Source organism: Cupressus sempervirens, chromosome 6 (assembly GCF_028749045.1).
Source record: "Cupressus sempervirens isolate cs-2001-9-10 chromosome 6, ASM2874904v1, whole genome shotgun sequence".
NCBI lineage: Eukaryota > Viridiplantae > Streptophyta > Pinopsida > Cupressales > Cupressaceae > Cupressus > Cupressus sempervirens.
The window spans coordinates 301,249,412-301,263,603 of NC_143123.1; the positions used below are offsets into that span (position 1 = coordinate 301,249,412).

The 14,192-nt window shown below is 32.0% G+C and overlaps 1 pseudogene; it reads left to right on the forward strand.

The window, feature by feature from the left end:
* Positions 1-11,194: 11,194 nt before the first annotated feature.
* LOC149552398 (nematode resistance protein-like HSPRO2) lies at positions 11,195-12,196 on the forward strand (annotated as a pseudogene).
* Positions 12,197-14,192: the final 1,996 nt, after the last annotated feature.

The window sequence follows — 14,192 nt, forward strand, 5'->3', positions numbered from 1 at the left end:
ATTTAATTAAGGATACATCGACCATACAGGGATGAGATTGGTAAAATATGAATGGTTGAATTACTAACTCTATGTGCCACTACCAGAGATATAAATTCTGCACACCAAACAACACGATCAAGTGTAATTGCATATAATAACATAGCCAAAACAATAAATGCATTAAATCACCTAATTTAAACCATTTATTTAATTATATTGAAATAATCTATTTACATCACTCATATTCACATAAAGCATAACAATGAAAGAATGAAGTAAATAACTATAGCATTAAATCCATCTCATAACATAATCAGTGATATGCCAAAATATTGGATAACCAGATATCATCATAAAACACACTGTCATCTCAAAATGGCATCGTCATGCAATATGATCAACTAAACAACATAGTAGTCTAACATCTATGATACTGAAATCAAGGTAAACATTTGACCCTCAGGTCATCTTACATGTAAGACATAACATAAGTAACAATATCTCTTGGATTAGAATATAACAAGGTAAATGTCCATAGAATATAACCAAATAATCCAAATGGACAATCCATTTCTAATCATTTAAGCATTTAATAAAGGTTGATTAAAGAACAACAAAAAGGAACTAAAAACACATAGGCGAACATAGTCATAAACATGACTAACCACTGCTACAGGAACCTAGTCTAGTGTAGCATGGTAATAGTACATAGTGCAATCTCTGTACACATCTCAAGGTAATCATGGAACAACCTCATGATACCACATTGATCTTGGTAAGAAATGGGACAAACCTCAATGAAACATAAATCATATCATAATCTCATAAATCAGTCAAAGCATAATCAAGGCAACTGATATAAAAACATACATCAAATCACCTCTATGGTGTAGATCACTCATGGTCACAATCATGATCTCATCTCGAGGAGAGATCAATAAGGTTGCACCCATCAGGATGACTCATAGAAGTCAAATGGGAGAGGCACTACATCTCATAAAACATGAAATAGAAGATGAAGTACAAAACTGTACTTTTTGAGGTGCATTACATATTTAATGATATGTTCTAAAATGAACTTTAGTGGAAAATTGAACCTTTTGGGAGTCACTACATATTTTGAAAACACTTAAATATGCATGTCTCACTCTTGGAGAGTCATCGCAACTTTTAAAACACATGTATTTACATCTTTTATGTGTTTTCAAATTGCCATTTTGTTCAAAATCGTGGTTTCTAGAGGAAATTATGTATTTTCATGTAAATGTGCTTGTAGACATTCCATGCACAAGTTATGTGATGAATTAAGCACATGTCAACTTAATTTTTGATAAAATATTACTTAAATTGGTTATAAATAATATTTACACTATATAGATAAATATATAATGTGCAAATATCATTCAAAAAGTATTATTTACTAAGATGTTTGAATTAAAATTCAAAATTAAATCAAACTATATCATTAATCTACTCACTTAAGTGAAAAATTGTAAAACAACTTAACTTAAAAATATAGCGTAAAGTGCTCTATAGTTACTTTAAGTGAAAAATTAAAATGATAAAATAACTCAAAAACATAATATAAAGTGAATTTATGTTATATTTTTTAAAAAGTGAATGTCAACTTAAAGATTGACATGATATTTTAATTCATGTAGTTGCACCTAGAAAGTCCACTTTTTTGGACACTAAAATGGTCATATCTTTTGATTGTCAACTTTGATTAAGCTGTAAGATAGACCAAATAGAAGGGAAAACTAAAAGCAATAACTTGAGAAAAACCAAAAGACCAAAAGTCAACAAATACTTAATCAAAAATAAGAAAATTGATGTTGAACACTTCAAAAACCAAGTGCTAGCTCAACAAACAAAAAAATAAAAAGACTTGACGATATTCTTGAGTAAAATGATTTATATCAATTAGGGTTGATTGATTGATCAATACTAACCAATTAAATAATGAGCTAAAATTAGAGAAATGTGAATCTATGTTGAAAAAGTTTCATATTGTTACCTACGATTTGTGGTGACAAAATGTAGGACAACAACAACAACTAACTTTATTTGGAGAGTGTTACTCATTTGTTATGGAAACAAAGAATGACGTAGAATCTAGTTCTCTAAGTTCCTTCATCCACTCCATTGGACTATAGAGTCATGAAACCAAAAACAAAACAAAACTAACACGACTAAAGAAAAGAAGATTTAGTAAAATAATTTTATTTTTTTAATAGTTATAAAAATAAAGAAAATCCTACCTTATTAAAACTAGTCGATAATGCAAATTCTCAGACGAAACCATTTATTGGCTCAACAAAATAGCTACCTTTTTCAACAACTTATGGTATCTTACATGTTCGCAGGTAACTTTATATTGATGGAACACAAACAACTAAAGCAATGATGTCAGTGTCTGGTGTAACACCTCTTGGAAGAGATGGAAGAATTCACCATTTTGAGATGAATCATGTGTACTACTACTCCTAGATAAATTAATGAACCAAAACTGCTTCTCTGGAATTGAACATTCTTAAGACTTTGACATCTTCTTTGATAATATTGTCATGTTTAGGTACATGTGGAATGTCCATCTTTCCATTAGCCTCCAACCATGCAAGATGTTGAATTGGACATCCCCTTGATTGCACAAATTTTGATTTTTTCTTGAAAATTGCAAGTTGCTTGATTGGTTCATCAATTACTACTACCTCAAGATGCTGAAGAAAACCTATTTCTTGTGATTTTAGTAAGGATGTGCCTATACTACATAACTAGACATACTACTCACAAACTTTTGACTTGGGAAAGTCTTTACTATTTATGATAAGTTCTTTCTCAAGATTCATGGTAGAATATTTATGCAAAGTGTTCCCAAGTTCATGACCTCGAGTCACAATAACATAAATTTTCAAATTGATCAAAACTTTCTTGCATATCCCCTTTTATAACATGATTATTGGAAGAAAAAATTTCCTTCATTTTTTCATCTTTGGCATTCTGATACTATGTATACTAGTTATGAGAGTCACCAGTTATGAGAGTCACCAGCTATGTCTTCTTCCTTTTCCTAGAAGAGAATAGCAAGATCACTAGTTTCAAATATACAATGCTTCATTGCTATCTTTCCTAATGGTGCTTAAATTGAAAGCTTCTTCAATGGTGAAAGAAATTTTTATTGATTTTGAATATTAGAACTATGAGGAACAATTGGAGGAGGCTTCTTTGTACATCTTCATGAGTAACAAAGAACATGCCTTGAGCTATTTTCTTTTTGAGGGCAAGTAACTAATTTGATAATCTCTACACCATAGGATCCATCCTTGTGCTAGAAGAAGGTGAGTTGTAAGAATAATGACTTTATTGAAACTCATTTGCTTTGATTCTTATTTTCCCAACAAGAATAAGATCATCTTAATTTCAATGGCCAATGTCTATGTAGCTACAAGAGTAGTCGAGGCTTCTCTCATTATAGAAAACCAACTTCACAAATTTGAGCATTAACAAAGAAACACTTCAAATTGGTGTTGTAGGTTGAGCAACAAGTGGAATTCTTTGTGTCAATTTTTTGAAATGAGAAACAAACTCACACGTAGGCATGTGAGATGACCTATTTAGCTCGGCAAGTTGGGTCAATAATGCATGAGCATCTTTAGGATGCTTGAACCTATCCTCAAACTTGGCTATGAGAGTGGACCAATTGTGATAGTACGTGGTGGTAAATGGTAAAACCAATTAGCAGCCATGCCTTGGATAGTTTCTATGAACAACCTTATAGACACATCCTCATATTCAATAGTAGGAACACCATATACATTGTTAAAAAAATAATATGTTCATCGGGATGTTGTTCATCATTAGGAAACTTTTGAAAATTCTTTCATGAGCCATCAGGAAGATCATGTAGAGGTGGAGCTAGATTCAATTATCCAAAAGAATTTCCCCAACGACCTTGGGCCATTTACATGTCCTTCATAAATGATTGAATAAAATTCAAGAAATATAATTGCAATGAATATTTACAATGAAAAAAGACGTGGGTCTAATTCAAATGAAAGCATGAGGCTCTCCAATGTGTGTCGCATCCCCATTAGAGTCACCAAAAAAATGTTTGGTGGATATTTTGCAACCAACAACTTTGGCTATAATCTAGTCACAAATTAGGATGACCAGCCACAACATGCGAGACCAAGTCTCTCCTACCTTAAAGGGAAGGCCCCCCCTTCTCACTATTTCTTGGATCAACTGAAGGTAAAAAAAAAGTTGAGAGATTTTGAAAGGGGTGTTACTAGTATTCTTTCCTCTTAGCTTTTTAGGAAAGAATCCACTTACCCATAAAGTGAGTAATGGGCAAGATGAAACCTCAAACTACACTTCTATCTAAAGTTGTAAATGATAATACTAAGAAAGAAAGATTAACTCAAAGGCTATTTGAAAGTGTACCAATTTGGCTCTAAATCATGTTTTAACTTTTTCTATAAGAATAAAATCTACCTTTGGGGAACAAAGACTTCTAGAAGTAGATAATTCTAACCATTTTTGTGAATTTGAGATGCTAATACAAGCTATAGTCAAAGCTCCTAGTCTGTGTTGCCACAATCGCTCCTAGTTAAAGTTTTGGCTCTGATTGCTTCTTAAATCACTATGCTCTATTATTGAACACATAATAATAACATGAATCAAAGACAATAGGCACAAACTATAGTCAAAGCTTCTAATTTTCTCTATCACAATTACTTTTAGTCAAAGCTTTGAATCCAATTGCTTCTTTTATTCACCTTTCTCCCAAATTCATATTACACAATTCAAGTTATGCTTGCACAATTCTAGCAAAGCTTTCTTGTATACAAAAAAGATGATTTTTACAATGAGGGGGAACTCTTTATATAGGAAAAGGAGTTGAAAAAAATATGGAGGAAAAAGTGGGAGAAATTCAACCAACTTTAAACTAGTCTAACTATAAAGAGAAAATATTGGATTACATGTCATTACACAAATTTAAATTGTATTACATGTAATTACATAATTTCTTACAATACATCCTCTGCAACTACAAACATGAAAGAAGAAGAAGAAGAAAGAGTTGATGCTATTAATTATAAATGAATCAACCTGTGGATTGTTGGAAAATGCCTTGTACTTAATGATGATCATAGTATTAGGGATTCCTATATTCTACACCACTACATTCACCATGATGAGTTTCCAATTGTGATATGAAAATTTGACATGATCAAACTTTTCCTCATTCCAAGTTGTAAATTATCTTGTCAGACTTGCATATTCTAGATTTTATGGAACTTTAAAGACCTTCTCAACAAACCTTCTAAAACAAAGTTCTTAGTGCATTCCCACATGAACTCAGGTTCTCAGATAACCATTTGGAAAATAAAGATCAAATGAATTTTTGCTTCTTGAGAATCAAAACATGTCTTTTTGAGGGGATATCTCTATTTTTTTGAAGATGTTTTGACATATCTTGAAGGATTTTCCACAACACTAAGATTCTAACATCTTCCAATGAGATTGAATCCTTGAGAACTTTGAGATTTTAGTCACAATGACAAATCCATTAGGGGTGGGTGTTTAAATTCTGGATTAGACACTTATGGAACACATATGATGGTTTAAATGAACCAAAAAGAATATGTATTTAGATAGAATTGGCCAACGTTGGTCTTGGCACTACTACATTTGGGCCAAAATTTTGATGACAGGCCATCATAACTATGATGTCCACCCATCCCCCAAGTGATAGAACCACAAATTGACTCCTGTCAAATGGGTGTCAAATTGTTATTGTCACAAATTGTGATAGCAAGGGTTGTTGTCACAATTGTGATAGATAGAAGTATCATAACTTGGAAGAAGGAAGGGGCAAGAGGTCATGCTGACACCATCATAATTACGATGTCTTAATCTAACAATACTTTACCACAATTACAATATTTGTGTGATGACTGTGCTATGGAAGTGACATCTAAATGTTGGAGCTATCCATCATAGTTTTAATAGTGTTGTGATAGTTGTGCTATAGGAGTGGCAACTATCCATCAAAACATGTCGTCACAATTTTGACAAATAGCTAAAATAATAATAATTGTTGCTTATACATCCCACATAATTGAAATGCCATATTTATGTGTATCCAAATTTGGACATGAGAATATGGCTAAATTTAAAGATTTATAAATATTACTGCCCTTTATAAATTTAAGGTATGATGTAATGGCTGAATTCAATGTTTTAGAAGTATATCATCACTATTTGAATCATTGGTATGATGTAATGGCTCAATTTACCATTCTACATTTATTAAATCTTTGTTTGAATTATTGGTATGATACAATGGCTGAATTTAATGTTTTACAAATATTGCATCCCTCTTTGAATTATGGGTGTTGTTGGAATTATAATAGGAAAGGTAAACTTTGAGAGGGGGGGAGGGTTGAATGAGTGCTTCAAAGTTTTACCCATAAAAACATTCACCAAACATCCATCTCACAATTCAATAAGTAAACTAGAATACCATGATGTAAACAAGTAAGCATTCACACATATATGACACAAGATATGATTACCCAAAAACCCTCCAATGAGAAGATAAAAATGGGGTGGGATGACATACACAAATCTTTACTACTGTAGTAATAAAGTGTATCGAGTGAAGGTTACAATGTTTGATCATGAAACATGATCTACCCTATGAAAGGTCTACCCTATTAAAAGCTTAAGACTATTAGATCTTACCCTATTAAATGATGTCAACACCCTATTAGAAGTGTGCTATATTAAAGGACTTCAACTCACAATTAAGTAAGAACCTTGTTAGAGGATTTCAATATAGTCTGTTAGGACTACTCTGTTAAGAGATTTAACTTATTCACCTATTAGAATGTCTCAACAATGATCTTGTGATTAAGACTCTATTGATTGATGTTAGATCACCTCTATATTGATGTGTACGTGATCCTTTCTGGTCAGATGTATCTCTACTATCCACTCTTTCCTTCTTTTATTCTCCTTTAACTGATTTTGCAATGTAACTCAAATCATAATATCTTGGTCACCATGAATGTATTATTTGTGAATGCAAAACTCTCCTTCTCTACTCTTCTCTCTCTATCTCTTTTTCTCTTTGAACATTTAGGGTTTTTCCTCCCTAAGAAGATCTAGGTGACTTAGGATTAGGTATGAATCAATGGCTGTGATTCACCCATATTGCCACTTAAACCTTTCCATTTTCTAATTGGATGGATGTGATACATAGGGATTCACACTTAAGATTCATCCTTATCAACAAAAGATCATGAATCAATCCTTAAGTCAGCTAAAAAATGGTTTACATAGTAGTTTTTACCAATACAAATAACTATGTCAAAACTATGTTACTTGGCATCTGAAGTCCCTGGTGCTTAGCACTAACTGTGACTTTAATGTTGTCACTTGGCATTTGAATCACTCGGCACATACTATCTACTTGGCATTTAAATGACTCTGCACATGAGTGACTCAACACTCACTGTTTACTTGGCATGCTCTAACTTCTATGTTGTGCTTAGGATATGTTACTTGTTCGACATGAACTAAGTAAATAAATTAAGTGTATAGACACTCACTTGTGAAAACCAATCTAAGATTAACAATATCCCCCTTTGACATGAGTGTCAAAAACACCTAGTCAAGCATTAATGATCTTATCCTTACGAGCATAACATAGATATTTATTCAACTTCTATACAAAATTTCAAAATATCAAAATTTTTGCAACACATGACTTGTACCTCAAAACTTCATAACTCCCCTTGAGTTGAATGTTCAGTTCAATTTAGCATCCTGTATCAAAATCTTTCTCCAGCTAAGTAGATTTGTATCAATTGGTCTATGTGCCTATCTAAACTGATGTTTGCATTTTGTTGTTTTCTTACTCCCCCTTTTTCTCTATCTCTTATTCCCCCTTGGGTATAGATATCCCTTTGCTTTGCTTGCTTGCTCTGCTTGCTCTCCTATTTCTCTTACTCCCCCTTTTTGACATTGATGTCAATGGGTTATACACTAATAATGTACTTGTCCAAAAAATATTTATGGACCTCAAGTATAATATTAAGAGCTACATCCCAATTATCACAAGCTACCTCCAAAGAGTTGATTTGGATGGCCAACTTGGTAGCAATGTGCACTAAGCCATCCAATGTAGAAAGATTAAGTTCTTTCTTCATAAGTGTTTTTGCATAGCCTAGTTCCTTGTGTAATATCTCTGTGTGAGGATTCAATGTCAACTAGATGCTAATCAATTTAGCCCATATGCTGGCTTAATCTACTTGTAATGATGCTAACTGACTCTAGGATTACAAGAGGTTCCTGAAATTTTTCTCACTTTGAGTTGGAGACTTGGAAAAAGTAGCATTGGATGATTGCATATGGTTCTTCATACTTAGGATGTGATTCCTTACTTTATGTGTGAAGAGTGTAGGATTATAGTTTGGTGTACAAAGAGAAAATGTTCTTTAGTACTTCCTTTCCCTTTCCTTTGTTGAACTCACAACTTGGTGCTTTTGACCTTGTTGGACAATATTTGTTTTTGTGACTAGTCTTCAAACAACTAAAACATGTGGTTTGACTCAACCAGCTTTTGTAATCACTTCTAAAATGTGTTCTAATACAATTCTTAGGAATATGTCCATACTCTTGACAGTAGTGAAAAATTTTCCTTGTATTATAGTCACAATTATAAAATTTACCATTGTTCTTTACCTTTGTCTACTTATTTGATGACTACTTGAGTTTGGATCTATATTCAAAAGATCTATGTTGATACTTATGATAGTTATAATAGTATCCTTCAAATCTTTGAGTGTGCATGCTCTTGGTTTTGTATTCATGTGCATGATGACCTTGTTTGTTGCATTTATGGTAGTGACCCATGTTCTTCTACTTAACATTATGATTTATAGTCTTCCTCCTACAAACATTAGCAGTATGTCCTATCTTACCACAATTATGACAAGTAGGTTTGGAGTTCATACCTTTGTTACTTCTTTCTTCATTACTTTTGGATGATTCTCCTTCTTCAGTACTAGTGTATCCTAGTCCATATGTATCATTGTTAGATCTAGAGGATCTCATCAATTGTTCAAAGTACTTGATGGCTTCACTAGGTTTATTGAAACTTTCAAAAAAATCCTTTTCTCATTTCAGATCATTTCTCAACTATTCATTCTATAAATTTAGTGTTGTGATCTCAATGTCTTTAATATTTATTTCATGATTAGCAATCATGACTTGATTCATTGTTTCCATTTTCATGTGAGCAATCCTATTTATTTTTTATGACTTCTCTTCCAGTCTGATGGTCAAAACTCTTTTGTCATCTTTAATCATGACTTTTTCTTCCATAGGTTTCTTTTTTTATTTAGTCACCTCACATAGTAATATGACTTGTGATTCTTGCTCTATCTTAAGATTTTTGATCTTTTTAGCTAGAGTTGTATTCTTTTCCATTAGATATGCAACTTCTACATCAAATTCATTAGATTTTCCATTTGAAAATAGTTTAGTAGTGTCCATCTCTTGGTATTGTATGTGTCTTTCTCATCAATAAAAATTTCCTTCCTTCTTCTTAATAATTTCTTTAGATCTTCTCTTGATTCATTCAACTAATGTAGAATGAGTTATATTTCAATATCTTGGTTCTTAATAATCTTTCCCAACTTGTAGACTTCCATTTCCAAGATCTTTCCTCAAAGTTGCAAAGCTTTACTTTTAGAGAACTAGGCTCTAATGCCAATTGTTGGAATTACAATAAGAAAGGTAAACTCTAAGAGGGGTAGGGGTGAATCAGTGCTTCAAAGTTTTTATCCACAAAAACATTCACCATACCTCTGTCTCACAATTCAATAAGTAAACTAAAATGCCATGATGTAAACAAGTATGTAAACATGTATGTAAATAAGTATGTAAACAAGTAAGCATTCACACATATATGACACAAGATATGATTGCCTAAAAACCCTCCAATGAGAAGGTAAAAATGGGGTGGGCATGACACCCACAAATCTTCACTACTATAGTAATAAAGTGTATCTAATGAAGGTTTCAATGTTTGATCATGAAATGTGATCTACCCTATTAAAATCTTATAAAGACTATTAGGTCTTACAATATTAAAGAATTTCAACACCCTATTAGAAGTGTGCCTAATTAAAGGACTTCAACTCACAATTAAGTAAGCACCTTGTTAGAGGATTTCAATATAGTTTGTTAGGACTACTCCGATAAGAGATTTAACTAATTCACCTGTTAGAATGTCTCAGCAATTATCTTATGATTAACACTCTATTGATTGATGTCAGATCACCTCTATACTGATTTTTACTTCATCCTTTCTTATTAGATATCTCTCTGTTGTCCACTATTTCCTTCCTCTATTCTCCTTTAACTAATTCTACAATGTAACTCAAACCATAATACATTGGTCACCATGAATGTCCTGTTTGTGCATGAAAAAATATCCTTCTCTACTTCTCTCTCTCTCTCTCTCTCTCTCTCTCTCTCTCTCTCTCTCTCTCTCTCTCTCTCTCTCTATCTCTTGTTATCTTTGAATATTTAGGGTTTTTCCTCCTTAAGAAGATCTAGGTGACCTAGGATTAGGTATGAATCAATGGTTGTGATTCACCCATATTGCTGTATAAACCTTCCTTTTTTTTGGTTGGATGCATGTAATACATAGGGATTCACACTTAAGATTTGTCCTTATCAACAAATGATCATAAATTAATCCTTAAGTCAGATCAAAAATGGTTTACATAGTATTTGTGCCAATACAAACAACTATGTCAAAATTGTGTTACTTAACATCTGAAGTCCTTAGTGCTCAACAATAACTGTGAATTCAATGCTATCATTCAACATCTAAATTGCTTGGCATATATTCTCTGCTCATCACTTGAATGACTTGGTACATGAGTCACTTGACACTCACTATTTACTCAACATGCTCTAACTTACATGTTGTGCTCAACATATGCTACTTGTTCAACATGAACTAAGTAAATGACTTAAGTGTATAGACACTCACTTGTCAAAACCAATCTGAGATTAATAAGTGTGTTTTAATGGATGAACTCAATGTTTTATAGGCATTGCATCCCTATTTGAATTTTAGTTATTAAGTATTGGCATAATTTAATGTTTTAATTATGGGTATGATGTAATGGCTGAATTCAATGTTTTTCAGGCATTGTGTCCCTATTTGAATTATTTGCATGATTCAATGGTGAAAGTTTATGTTTTTCATCTCAATGTATTTCATAGGCATATTATTTTCATTTAGGTAAATAAAATACAACTGGCAATTGAATTTCATATGCAGAGAGTTCCTTTCACATTAGGCCTTTAGGAGGAAAATTGAGAATGGAAGCCTGTTATTGAGTATGATAGGATTTACAAGCCAAAATATATGTATTCCTTCAAGAAGTGATATTTCCCATTAATCCACAATGTAGAGGAGGATCATACAATTTATACCATCCATTAGGTCTTTGAGGGCTAGTTGTTTGCTAACAATGTTTTGTTGAAGAGAATACATGAAAGGATAAACCATGGAGATCCTATAGGAGCATCCAGAGATTGTTGGACCATTGAAAGGATTTGGAAATTGCTTGCTTTATTCTTGTTGATTGATCCACATGAATTTCTAAGACTTTTTCATGGTGCTAAGAGGGGTGTGATCAATGTCACCAATGGTGCATATTTCCTTAACTTTGCTACTCTAAGAAGCCTTTAGGATGCCTGCAAGGATCTAAGAAACCTTGTGCCAAAAGTTGTGGATGTTGAAGCTAATCCAAAAGGGTGGGCCTAGGCTTCAAGAATCAATCATGAAGTTGTTTCATTCAAATGGAAAAATCAAATTTCTCATCATCATCATGGAAAATTACATTTGTTGATCGCCTTTTAGGCAATTGAAGTTGCAGTGAGAGGTTTCTTCTTCTCTTATCAATAGCTTGTGATTATTGTTATGGGTAGGGTTGGATTAATGAATGAATTTACAACATATTCAACTACTTTAGATTCTCTCACTCATACTTATTCTAACTCTTAGATTGAGATGATTGGAACATCATCTGGAGGTCCATTTGATCCTCTCATTGAGATATATTATGAGCCTCCTTATTTCCCAAGTATGGATGATGCCAAGACATTGCTAAGTGACTAGAAGCTCAACAATCCTACAAACAGGCTCTAAAAGATAACTTCATGATAGAAAATATTTGCATACTTTATTTGAAGATTAAAGAAAAATCTATGCAAAATTTTGGATGTTATTATATTTGAAGATATAAAAATTGATGTAGAATTTTGGGTCTAACTATATTTGAAGACTAAAAAAAATCCTATATAATTTTTTGTAGAAATTTGTGTCTGATTATATTCTTAATAGAAATTTTTTTTGTTCTCTATTCGAAGATAAATATTGACACCATGATAGACTATAGAATTTCATGAAAATAAATTTATTTGTCAATATTAACTGAAGAATTCATCATGACATTTTTTTAAAAACTTTTTGTAATAGAATTTATCATCTATCATTATTTATTTTATGATATACTCACTATGATATAAATGGAATTTTTTATTCAAAGTTGTTTAATCAAAACATCTTCTAATTTAAATATATATAAATTCATGGTATTATAATCTAATCCCATTACTATGTTTTACAATAATATATACCCAAAATAAAAATAGAAAGACCTTGTAAAATTGAACCTTATTTGGTATAGCACTATGAGGTTTGTCAAAAGCACAAATCTTCTCTAATATTATGACTACTTGGATGAATCATATTTTGGAATACTAAAAAAAAATTATCATTAAATTCAATTAGAAATGTTGAAGACAAACATATACCTAAGAAATCAAAGATGTGCCATTGGTGAAGCAACCAATTGGATAGTGAAAAAAAGACACACCATATGGTTGAAATTTTGATGTCACAATATTGTTAGGAATGGAGTTGTTGGTGTCGGTATCTCCTAAAGAGTCCCCAAACATGTACATATTGCTGGGTAAGCCATCACTATAACCATGATATGCATTCAAATACTACCTCGTGCATAACAAATAACTGATTCCATTGAACCCAAAATATTGGAAATGCATGGTACAAAAAAATTTTGGATGCAGATTGACCACATAGGCTATAGTATATGAAAGAACAATGCTATAAGATTTTGAAGAGGAGAGAAGTACTTTCTCAAATGCCTAATCATCTTCATTTAGATCAGATCTATTTGCTACACTTTTTGGAGACCACATAATTACATCCAGTAAGCCACTAATTTTATTTTTCTTGTCTCCTAATATGGCTAAATCTCTCCTCCCTCTTTCTCCACACATCATCTTATCCATCTTGTATACATCATAAAATAAGAAATGTAACATCTAAATTCCTTGTTAACATCTAAAATTCATTCATTCTAATAATAAAATGTAACATTCATGAGCTGCCTTAGCAGATTCAACTCTACCCTCATGAGTTTACTTTTCAAATAGATCACTAAATTTGAGGCAATCCATAGAAAGAAATTCTTTCAAATAATTCATACACTACAAAAAAAATTCATAAATCAATGAGTTATATTTTAAAAAGTACACATGAATTCTAATAGCAATATCATAATTTGACACAATTCAAAGAATACCACCTACTTATCATTAATCTATCAATTAAAACTCTAAAAAACACCTTACAATTAAATGCAAAATTGTAGATGTGAATGAAATCATACCATTGATTTGAAAAACTTCTAAATGCTCCACCTAATGTCATATGCATATGAATTGAGATTGCATTTTGAACTATGATGTTCTTATGCATTGCCTGAAGCCAAGAGATTCACACAGTTAGTAGTCATGCAATCATAGGTTAATGTTGAGCTTCACTTGGTTTTGAAAATAGTTTAATATTCTCTACTATCAGGGCCAACCATGTGAAGGTGGAAGCTCATACCCCCCCACCTCAACATCTAAATTCCCTGTTAACATCTAAAATTCATTTATTCTATTAATAAAATGTAACATTCATGAATTATCACATGATAACATTCATTAACACACAAGTTTCAATAGAATGTTCACATTAACATTAAAACATATGATTCACATGAACATTCAATAGAACATAAATAAAACATCTAGACATAAAC